The following is a 10,865-nucleotide window of genomic DNA, read 5'->3' as shown; positions in this document are numbered from 1 at the left end:
CAGCGGCCATCACCCTCGGCGCCACCGGCGTCCACGTGGCTCTGCCGCGGCAGCCTGCGAAGCATTTTGCGGTAGGGCCGCGGCTCTGGCGACAGCTCCCACGCCCGAAGAGCCAGGAGGGAAAGCCATGCCTCGTTGGAAAGCTCTTTGGGAGCCGCTCGCGTGGCCCCACAGCCCGTGGGGCTGCGGGCTTTGCGGCGGCCGTCAGCCTCGGCGCCACCGGCGCCCACGTGGCGCCGCCGCGCCAGCCTGCGAAGCATTTTCCGGTAGGGCCGCGGCTGTGGCGACAGCTCCCACGGCCGAAGAGCCAGGAGGGAAAGCCGTGCCTCGTTGGAAAGCTCTTTGGCAGCCGCTCGCGTGGCCCCACAGCCCGTGGGGCTGCGGGCTTTGCGGCGGCCGTCACCCTTGGCGCCACCGGCGCAAACGTGGCGCCGCCGCGCCAGCCTGCGAAGCAATATCCGGTAGGGCCGCGGCTCTGGCGACAGCTCCCACGCCCAAAGAGCCAGGAGGGAAAGTCGTGCCTCCTTGGAAAGCTCTTTGGCAGCCGCTCGCGTGGCCCCACAGCCCGTGGGGCTGCGGGCTTTCCGGCGGCCGTCAGCCTCGGCGCCACCGGCGCCCACGTGGCGCAGCCGCGCTAGCCTGTGAAGCATTTTCCGGTAGGGCCGCGGCTCTGGCGACAGCTCCCACGCCCGAAGAGCCAGGAGGGAAAGCCGTGCCTCGTTGGAAAGCTCTTTGGCAGCCGCTCGCGTGGCCCCACAGCCCGTGGGGCTGCGGGCTTTGCGGCGGCCGTCAGCCTCGGCGCCACTGGCACAAATGTTGCGCCGCCGCGCCAGCCTGCGAAGCAATATCCGGTAGGGCCGCGCCTCTCGCGACAGCTCCCACGCCCGAAGAGCCAGGAGGGAAAGCCGTGCCTTGTTGGAAAGCTCTTTGGCAGCCGCTCGCGTGGCCCCACAGCACGTGGGGCTGCAGACTTTGCGGCGGCCGTCAGCCTCGGCGCCACTGGCGCCCAGGTGGCCCCGCCGCGCCAGCCTGCGAAGCATTTTCCGGTAGGGCCGCGGCTCTGGCGACAGCTCCCACGCCGGGAAAGCCGTGCCTCGTTGGAAAGCTCTTTGGCAGCCGCTCGCGTGGCCCCACAGCACGTGGGGCTGCAGACTTTGCGGCGGCCGTCAGCCTCGGCGCCACTGGCGCCCAGGTGGCCCCGCCGCGCCAGCCTGCGAAGCATTTTCCGGTAGGGCCGCGGCTCTGGCGACAGCTCCCACGCCGGGAAAGCCGTGCCTCGTTGGAAAGCTCTTTGGCAGCCGCTCGCGTGGCCCCACAGCCCGTGGGGCTGCGGGCTTTGCGGCGGCCATCAGCCTCGGCGCCACCGGCGCACACGTAGCGCCGTCGCGCCAGCCTGCGAAGCATTTTCCGGTAGGGCCGCGGCTGTGGCGACAGCTCCCACGCCCGAAGAGCCAGGAGAGAAAGCCATGCCTCGTTGGAAAGCTCTTTGGCAGCCGCTCGCGTGGCCCCACAGCCCGTGGGGCTGCGGGCTTTGCGGCGGCCGTCACCCTCGGCGCCACCGGCGCAAACGTTGCGCCGCCTCGCCATCCTGCGAAGCAATATCCGGTAGGGCCGCGCCTCTCGCGACAGCTCCCACGCCCAAAGTGCCAGGAGGGAAAGCCGTGCCTCGTTGGAAAGCTCTTTGGCCCCCGCTCGCGTGGACCCACAGCACGTGGGGCTGCGGACTTTGCGGCGGCTGTCAGCCTCGGCGCCACTGGCGCCCAGGTGGCCCCGCTGCGCCAGCCTGCGAAGCATTTTCCGGTAGGGCCGTGGCTCTGGCGACAGCTCCCACGCCCGAAGAGCCAGCAGGGAAAGCCATGCCTCGTTGGAAAGCTCTTTGGCAGCCGCTCGCGTGGCCCCACAGCCCGTGGGGCTGCGGGCTTTGCGGCGGCCATCAGCCTCGGCGCCACCGGCGCCCACGTGGCGCCGCCGCGCTAGCCTGCGAAGCATTTTCCGGTAGGGCCGCTGCTCTGGCAACAGCTCCCACGCCCGAAGAGCCAGGAGAAAAAGCCGTGCCTCATTGGAAAGCTCTTTGGCAGCCGCCCGCGTGGCCCCACAGCCCGTGGGGCTGCGGGCTTTGCGGCGGCCGTCAGCCTCGACTCCACCGGCGCCCACGTGGTGCCGCCGCGCCAGCCTGCGAAGAATTTTGCGGTAGGGCCGCGGCTCTGTGGACAGCTCCCACGCCCGAAGAGCCAGGAGGGAAAGCCGTGCCTCGTTGGAAAGCTCTTTGGCAGCCGCTCGCGTGGCCCCACAGCCCGTGGGGCTTCGGGCTTTGCGGCGGCCGTCAGCCTCGACTCCACCGGCGCCCACGTGCTGCCGCCGCGCCAGCCTGCGAAGCATTTTCCGGTAGGGCCGCTGCTCTGGCCACAGCTCCCACGCCCGAAGAGCCAGGAGGGAAAGCCGTGCCTCGTTGGAAAGCTCTTTGGCAGCCGCTCGCGTGGCCCCACAGCCCGTGGGGCTGCGGGCTTTGCAGCGGCCATCAGCCTCGGCGCCACCGGCACCCACGTCGGGCCGCCGCGCCAGCCTGCGAAGCATTTTCCGGTAGAGCCGCTGCTCTGGCGACAGCTCCCACGCCCGAAGAGCCAGGAGGGCAAGCCGTGCCTCATTGGAAAGCTCTTTGGCAGCCGCTTGCGTGGCCCCACAGCCTTTGGGGCTGCGGGCTTTGCGGCGGCCATCAGACTCGGCGCCACCGGCGCCCAGGTGGCGCCGCCGCGCCAGCCCGCGAAGCATTTTCCGGTAGGGCCGCGGCTCTGGCGACAGCTCCCACGCCTGAAGAGCCAGGAGGGAAAGCCGTGCCTCGTTGGAAAGCTCTTTGGCAGCCGCTCGCGTGGCCCCACAGCCCGTGGGGCTGCGGGCTTTGCGGCGGCCGTCAGCCTCGGCGCCACCGGCACCCACGTGGTGCCGCCGCGCCAGCCTGCCAAGAATTTTCCGCTACGGCCGCTGCTCTGGCGACAGCTCCCACGCCCAAAGAGCCAGGAGGGAAAGTCGTGCCTCCTTGGAAAGCTCTTTGGCAGCCGCTCGCGTGGCCCCACAGCCCGTGGGGCTGCGGGCTTTCCGGCGGCCGTCAGTCTCGGCGCCACCGGCGCCCACGTGGCGCAGCCGCGCTAGCCTGCGAAGCATTTTCCGCTAGGGCCGCGGCTCTGGCCACAGCTCCCACGCCCGAAGAGCCAGGAGGGAAAGCCGTGCCTCGTTGGAAAGCTCTTTGGCAGCCGCTCGCGTGGCCCCACAGCCCGTGGGGCTGCGGGCTTTGCGGCGGCCGTCAGCCTCGACTCCACCGGCGCCCACGTGGTGCCGCCGCGCCAGCCTGCGAAGCATTTTGCGGTAGGGCCGCGGCTCTGTGGACAGCTCCCACGCCCGAAGAGCCAGGAGGGAAAGCCGTGCCTCGTTGGAAAGCTCTTTGGCAGCCGCTCGCATGGCCCCACAGCCCGTGGGGCTGCGGGCTTTGCGGCGGCCGTCAGCCTCGACTCCACCTGCGCCCACGTGCTGCCGCCGCGCCAGCCTGCGAAGCATTTTCCGGTAGGGCCGCTGCTCTGGCCACAGCTCCCACGCCCGAAGAGCCAGGAGGGCAAGCCGTGCCTCATTGGAAAGCTCTTTGGCAGCCGCTTGCGTGGCCCCACAGCCTTTGGGGCTGCGGGCTTTGCGGCGGCCATCAGCCTCGGCGCCACCGGCGCCCAGGTGGCGCCGCCGCGCCAGCCCGCGAAGCATTTTCCGGTAGGGCCGCGGCTCTGGCGACAGCTCCCACGCCTGAAGAGCCAGGAGGGAAAGCCGTGCCTCGTTGGAAAGCTCTTTGGCAGCCGCTCGCGTGGCCCCACAGCCCGTGGGGCTGCGGGCTTTGCGGCGGCCGTCAGCCTCGGCGCCACCGGCACCCACGTGGTGCCGCCGCGCCAGCCTGCCAAGAATTTTCCGCTAGGGCCGCGGCTCTGGCGACAGCTCCCACGCCCGAAGAGCCAGGAGGGAAAGCCGTGCCTCGTTGGAAAGCTCTTTGGCAGCCGCTCGCGTGGCCCCACAGCCCGTGGGGCTGCGGGGTTTCCGGCGGCCATCACCCTCGGCGCCACCGGCGCAAACGTGGCGCCGCCGCGCCAGCCTGCGAAGCAATATCCGGTAGGGCCGCGGCTCTGGCGACAGCTCCCACGCCCAAAGAGCCAGGAGGGAAAGCCGTGCCTCGTTGGAAAGCTCTTTGGCAGCCGCTCGCGTGGCCCCACAGCCCGTGGGGCTGCGGGCTTTGCGGCGGCCGTCAGCCTCGGCGCCACCGGCACCCACCTGGTGCCACTGCGCCAGCCCCCGAAGCATTTTCCGGTAGGGCCGCGGCTCTGGCCACAGCTCCCATGCCCGAAGAGCCAGGAGGGAAAGCCGTGCCTCGTTGGAAAGCTCTTTGGCAGCCGCTCGCGTGGCCCCACAGCCCGTGGGGCTGCGGGCTTTCTGGCGATCGTCAGCCTCGGCGCCACCGGCGCCTACCTGGCGCCGCCACGCCAGCCTGCGAAGCATTTTCCGGTAGGGCCGCGGCTCTGGCCACAGCTCCCACGCCCGAAGAGCCAGGAGGGAAAGCCGTGCCTCGTTGGAAAGCTCTTTGGCAGCCGCTCGCGTGGCCCCACAGCCCGTGGGGCTGCGGGCTTTGTGGCAGCTGTCAGCCTCGGCGCCTCCGGTGCCCACCTGGCGCCGCTACGCCAGCCCCTGAAGCATTTTCTGGTAGGGCCGCGGCTCTGGCCACAGCTCCCACGCCCGAAGAGGCAGGAGGGAAAGCCGTGCCTCGTTGGAAAGCTCTTTGGCAGCCGCTCGCGTGGCCCCACAGCCCATGGGGCTGCGGGCTTTGTGGAGGCCGTCAGCCTCGGCGCCACCGGCGCCCACCTGGCGCCGCCGCGCCAGCCCGCGAAGCATTTTCCGGTAGGGCCGCGGCTCTGGCCACAGCTCCCACGCCCGAAGAGCCAGGAGGGAAAGCCGTGCCTCGTTGGAAAGCTCTTTGGCAGCCGCTCGCGTGGCCCCACAGCCCGTGGGGCTGCGGGCTTTGCGGCGGCCGTCAGCCTCAGCGCCACCGGCGCCCACCTTGTGCCACCGCGCCAGCCCCCGAAGCATTTTCCGGTAGGGCTGCGGCTCTGGCCACAGCTCCCATGCCCAAAGAGCCAGGACGGAAAGCCGTGCCTCGTTCGGAAGCTCTTTGGCAGCCGCTCGCGTGGCCCCAAAGCCCATGGGGCTGCGGGAATTGCGGCGGCCGTCAGCCTCGGCGCCACCGGCGCCCACGTGGCGCTGCCGCGCGAAACCCCGAAGCATTTTCCGGTAGGGCCGCGGCTCTGGCCACAGCTCCCACGCCCGAAGAGCCAGGAGGGAAAGCCGTGCCTCGTTAGAAAGCTCTTTGGCTGCCGCTCGCGGGGCCCCACAACCCGTGGGGCTGCGGGCTTTGCGGCGGCCGTCAGCCTCGGCGCCACCGGCGCCCACGTCGGGCCGCCGCGATAGCCTGCAAAGCATTTTCCAGTAGGGCCGCGGCTCTGGCGACAGCTCCCACGCCCGAAGAGCCAGGAGGGAAAGCCGTGCCTCGTTGGAAAGCTCTTTGGCAGCAGCTCGCGTGGCCCCACAACCCGTAGGGCTGCGGGCTTTGCGGCGGCCGTCAGCCTCGGTGCCACCGGCGCCCACGTGTCGCTGCTGCGGCAGCCTGCGAAGCATTTTCCGGTAGGGCCGCGTCTCTGGCGACAGCTCCCACGCCCGAAGAGCCAGGAGGGAAAGCCGTGCCTCGTTGGAAAGCTCTTTGGCAGCCGCTCGCGTGGCCCCACAGCCCGTGGGGCTGCGGGATTTGCGGCAGCCGTCAGCCTCGGCGCCACCGGCGCCCACGTTGCGCCGCCACGCCAGCCTGCGAAGCATTTTCCGGTAGGGCCGCGGCTCTGGTGACAGCTCCCACGGCCGAAGAGCCAGGAGGGAAAGCCGTGCCTCGTTGGAAAGCTCTTTGGCAGCCGCTGGCGTGGCCCCACAGCCCGTGGGGCTGCGGGCTTTGCGGCGGCCGTCAGCCTCGGTGCCACCGGCGCCCACGTGTCGCTGCTGCGGCAGCCTGCGAAGCATTTTCCGATAGGGCCGCGTCTCTGGCGACAGCTCCCACGCCCGAAGAGCCAGGAGGGAAAGCCGTGCCTCGTTGGAAAGCTCTTTGGCAGCCGCTCGCGTGGCCCCACAGCCCGTGGGGCTGCGGGATTTGCGGCAGCCGTCAGCCTCGCGCCACCGGCGCCCACGTTGCGCCGCCACGCCAGCCTGCGAAGCATTTTGCGGTAGGGCCGCGGCTCTGGTGACAGCTCCCACGGCCGAAGAGCCAGGAGGGAAAGCCGTGCCTCGTTGGAAAGCTCTTTGGCAGCCGCTGGCGTGGCCCCACAGCCCGTGGGGCTGCGGGCTTTGCGGCGGCCGTCAGCCTCGGCGCCACCGGCGCCCACGTGGGGCCGCTGCACCAGCCAGAGAAGCATTTTCCGGTAGGGCCGCGGCTCTGGCCACAGCTCCCACGCCCGAAGAGCCAGGAGGGAAAGCCGTGCCTCGTTGGAAAGCTCTTTGGCAGCCGCTCGCATGGCCCCACAGCCCGTGGGGCTGCGGGCTTTGCGGCAGCCGTCAGCCTGGGCGACACCAGCGCCCACGTGGCGCCGCCGCGCCAGCCTGCGAAGCATTTTCCAGTAGGGCCGCTGCTCTGTCGACAGCTCCCACGCCCGAAGAGCCAGGAGGGAAAGCCGTGCCTCGTTGGAAAGCTCTTTGGCAGCCGCTCGCGTGGCCCCACAGCCCATGGGGCTGCGGGCTTTGCGGCGGCCGTCAGCCTCTGCGCCACCGGCGCCCACGTGGCGCCGCCACGCCAGCCTGCGAAGCATTTTCCGGTAGGGCCGCGGCTCTGGTGACAGCTCCCACGCCCGAAGAGCCAGGAGGGAAAGCCGTGCCTCGTTGGAAAGCTCTTTGGCAGCCGCTCGCATGGCCCCACAGCCCATGGGGCTGCGGGATTTCCAGCGGCCGTCAGCCTCGGCGCCACCGGCGCCCACGTTGCGCCGCCGCGCCAGCCTGCGAAGCATTTTCCGGTAGGGAAGCGGCTCTGGCGACAGCTCCCACGCCCGAAGAGCCAGGAGGGAAAGCCATGCCTCGTTGGAAAGCTCTTTGGCAGCCACTCACGTGGCCCCACACCCCATGGGGCTGCGGGCTTTCCGGCAGCCGTTAGCCTCGGCGCCACCGGCACCCACCTGGCACCGCTGCACCAGCCTGCGAAGCATTTTCCAGTAGGGCCGCGTCTCTGGCGACAGCTCCCACGCCCGAAGAGCCAGGAGGGAAAGCCATGCGTCGTTGGAAAGCTCTTTGGTAGCCGCTCGCGTGGCCCCACAGCCCGTGGGGCTGCGGGCTTTCCTGCGGTCGTCACCCTCGGCGCCACCGGCGCACACGTGGCGCCGCCGTGCCAGCCTGCGAAGCATTTTCCGGTAGGGCCGCGTCTCTGGCGACAGCTCCCACGCCCGAAGAGCCAGGAGGGAAAGCCGTGCCTCGTTGGAAAGCTCTTTGGCAGCCACTCGCATGGCCCTAAAGCCCGTGGGGCTGCGGGCTTTGCGGCGGCCGTCAGCCTCAGCGCCACCGGCGCCCACCTGGCGCCGCCGCGCCAGCCTGCGAAGCATTTTGCGGTAGGGCCGCGGCTCTGGCGACAGCTCCCACGCCCGAAGAGCCAGGAGGGAAAGCCGTGCCTCGTTGGAAAGCTCTTTGGCAGCGGCTCGCGTGACCCCACAGCCCATGGGGCTGCGGGGTTTGCGGTGGCCGTCAGCCTCGGCGCCATCGGCGCCCATGTCGGGCCGCCGCGCCAGCCTGCGAAGCATTTTCCGGTAGGGCCGCATCTCTGGCGACAGCTCCCACGCCCGAAGATCCAGGAGGGAAAGCCATGCCTCGTTGGAAAGCTCTTTGGCAGCCGCTCGCGTGGCCCCACAGCCCGTGGGGCTGCGGGCTTTCCGGCGGCCGTCAGCCTCGTCGCCATCGGCGCCCACGTCGGGCCGCCGCGCCAGCCTGCGAAGCATTTTCCGGTAGGGCCGCGGCTCTGGCGACAGCTCCCACGCCCGAAGAGCCAGGAGGGAAAGCCGTGCCTCATTGGAAAGCTCTTTGGCAGCCGCTCGCGTGGCCCCACAGCCCATGGGGCTGCGGGCTTTGCGGCGGCCGTCAGCCTGGGCGACACCGGCGCCCACTTCGGACCGCCGCGCCAGCCTGCAAAGCATTTTCCGGTAGGGCCGCGGCTCTGGCGACAGCTCCCACGCCCGAAGAGCCAGGAGGGAAAGCCGTGCCTCGTTGGAAAGTTCTTTGGCAGCCGCTCGCGTGCCCCCACAGCCCATGGGGCTGCGGGCTTTCCGGCGGCCGTCAGCCTGGGCGAAACCGGCGCCCACGTGGCGCGACCGCGCCAGCCTGCGAAGCATTTTCCGGTAGGGCCGCGGCTCTGGCGACAGCTCCCACGCCCGAAGAGCCAGGAGGGAAAGCCGTGCCTTGTTGGAAAGCTCTTTGGCAGCCGCTCGCGTGGCCCCACAGCCCGTGGGGCTGCGGGCTTTGCGGCGGCAGTCAGCCTCTGCGCCACCGGCGCCCACGTTGCGCCGCTGCGCCAGCCTGCGAAGCATTTTCCGGTAGGGCCGCGGCTCTGGCGACAGCTCCCACGCCCGAAGAGCCAGGAGGGAAAGCCGTGCCTCGTTGGCAAGCTCTTTGGCAGCCACTTGCATGGCCCTAAAGCCTGTGGGGCTGCGGTCTTTGCGGCGGCCGTCAGCCTCGGCGCCACCGGCGCCCACGTGGGGCCGCTGCGCCAGCCTGCGAAGCATTTTCCGGTAGGGCCGCGGCTCTGGCGACAGCTCCCACGCCCGAAGAGCCAGGAGGGAAAGCCATGCCTCATTGGAAAGCTCTTTGGCAGCCGCTCGCATGGCCCCACAGCCCGTGGGGCTGCGGGCTTTGCGGCGGCCGTCAGCCTCGGCGCCAAGGGTGCCCACGTGGGGCCGCTGCGCCAGCCTGCGAAGCATTTTCCTGTAGGGCCGCGTCTCTGGCGACAGCTCCCACGCCCGAAGAGCCAGGAGGGAAAGCCGTGCCTCGTTGGAAAGCTCTTTGGCAGCCGCTCGCGTGGCCCCACAGCCCGTGGGGCTGCGGGGTTTGCGGTGGCCGTCAGCCTCGGCGCCATCGGCGCCCACGTCGGGCCGCCGCGCCAGCCTGCGAAGCATTTTCCGGTAGGGCCGCGTCTCTGGCGACAGCTCCCACGCCCGAAGAGCCAGGAGGGAAAGCCGTGCCTCGTTGGAAAGCTCTTTGGCAGCCGCTCGCGTGGCCCCACAGCCCATGGGGCTGCGGGCTTTGCGGCGGCCATCAGCCTGGGCGACACCGGCGCCCACTTCGGGCCGCCGCGCCAGCCTGCAAAGCATTTTCCGGTAGGGCCGCGGCTCTGGCGACAGCTCCCACGCCCGAAGAGCCAGGAGGGAAAGCCGTGCCTTGTTGGAAAGCTCTTTGGCAGCTGCTCGCGTGGCCCCACAGCCCGTGGGGCTGCGGGCTTTGCGGCGGCAGTCAGCCTCGGCGCCACCGGCGCCCACGTTGCGCCGCTGCGCCAGCCTGCGAAGCATTTTCCGGTAGGGCCGCGGCTCTGGCGACAGCTCCCACGCCCGAAGAGCCAGGAGGGAAAGCCGTGCCTCGTTGGCAAGCTCTTTGGCAGCCACTTGCATGGCCCTAAAGCCTGTGGGGCTGCGGGCTTTGCGGCGGCCGTCAGCCTCGGCCCCACCGGCGCCCACGTGGGGCCGCTGCGCCAGCCTGCGAAGCATTTTCCGGTAGGGCCGCGTCTCTGGCGACAGCTCCCACGCCCGAAGAGCCAGGAGGGAAAGCCGTGCCTCGTTGGAAAGCTCTTTGGCAGCCGCTCGCGTGTACCCACAGCCCGTGGGGCTGCGGGCTTTGCGGCGGCCGTCAGCCTTGGCGCCATCGGCGCCCATGTCAGGCCGCCGCGCCAGCCTGCGAAGCATTTTGCGGTAGGGCCGCGTCTCTGGCGACAGCTCCCACGCCCGAAGAGCCAGGAGGGAAAGCCGTGCCTTGTTGGAAAGCTCTTTGGCAGCCGCTCGCGTGGCCCCACAGCCCATGGGGCTGCGGGCTTTGCGGCGGCCGTCAGCCTGGGCGAAACCGGCGCCCACTTGGCGCGACCGCGCCAGCCTGCGAAGCATTTTGCGGTAGGGCCGCGGCTCTGGCGACAGCTCCCACGCCCGAAGAGCCAGGAGGGAAAGCCATGCCTCGTTGGAAAGCTCTTTGGCCGTCGCTCGCGTGGCCCCACAGCACGTGGGGCTGCGGGCTTTGCGGCGGCCGTCAGCCTCGGCGCCAAGGGTGCCCACGTGGGGCCGCTGCGCCAGCCTGCGAAGCATTTTGCGGTAGGGCCGCGTCTCTGGTGACAGCTCCCACGCCCGAAGAGCCAGGAGGGAAAGCCATGCCTCGTTGGAAAGCTCTTTGGCAGCCGCTCGCGTGGCCCCACAGCCCGTGGGGCTGCGGGCTTTGCGTCGGCCGTCAGCCTCGGCGCCATCGGCGCCCACGTCGGGCCGCCGCGCCAGCCTGCGAAGCATTTTCCGGTAGGGCCGCGTCTCTGGCGACAGCTCCCACGCCCGAAGAGCCAGGAGGGAAAGCCGTGCCTCGTTGGAAAGCTCTTTGGCAGCCGCTCGCGTGGCCCCACAGCCCATGGGGCTGCGGGCTTTGCGGCGGCCGTCAGCCTGGGCGACACCGGCGCCCACTTCGGACCGCCGCGCCAGCCTGCAAAGCATTTTCCGGTAGGGCCGCGGCTCTGGCGACAGCTCCCACGCCCGAAGAGCCAGGAGGGAAAGCCGTGCCTCGTTGGAAAGTTCTTTGGCAGCCGCTCGCGTGCC

The sequence above is a fragment of the Larus michahellis genome, unplaced genomic scaffold (assembly GCF_964199755.1).
Source record: "Larus michahellis unplaced genomic scaffold, bLarMic1.1 SCAFFOLD_37, whole genome shotgun sequence".
NCBI lineage: Eukaryota > Metazoa > Chordata > Aves > Charadriiformes > Laridae > Larus > Larus michahellis.
The sequence above is the reverse complement of the archived record's forward strand: the minus strand, read 5'-3'. Positions refer to the sequence as shown.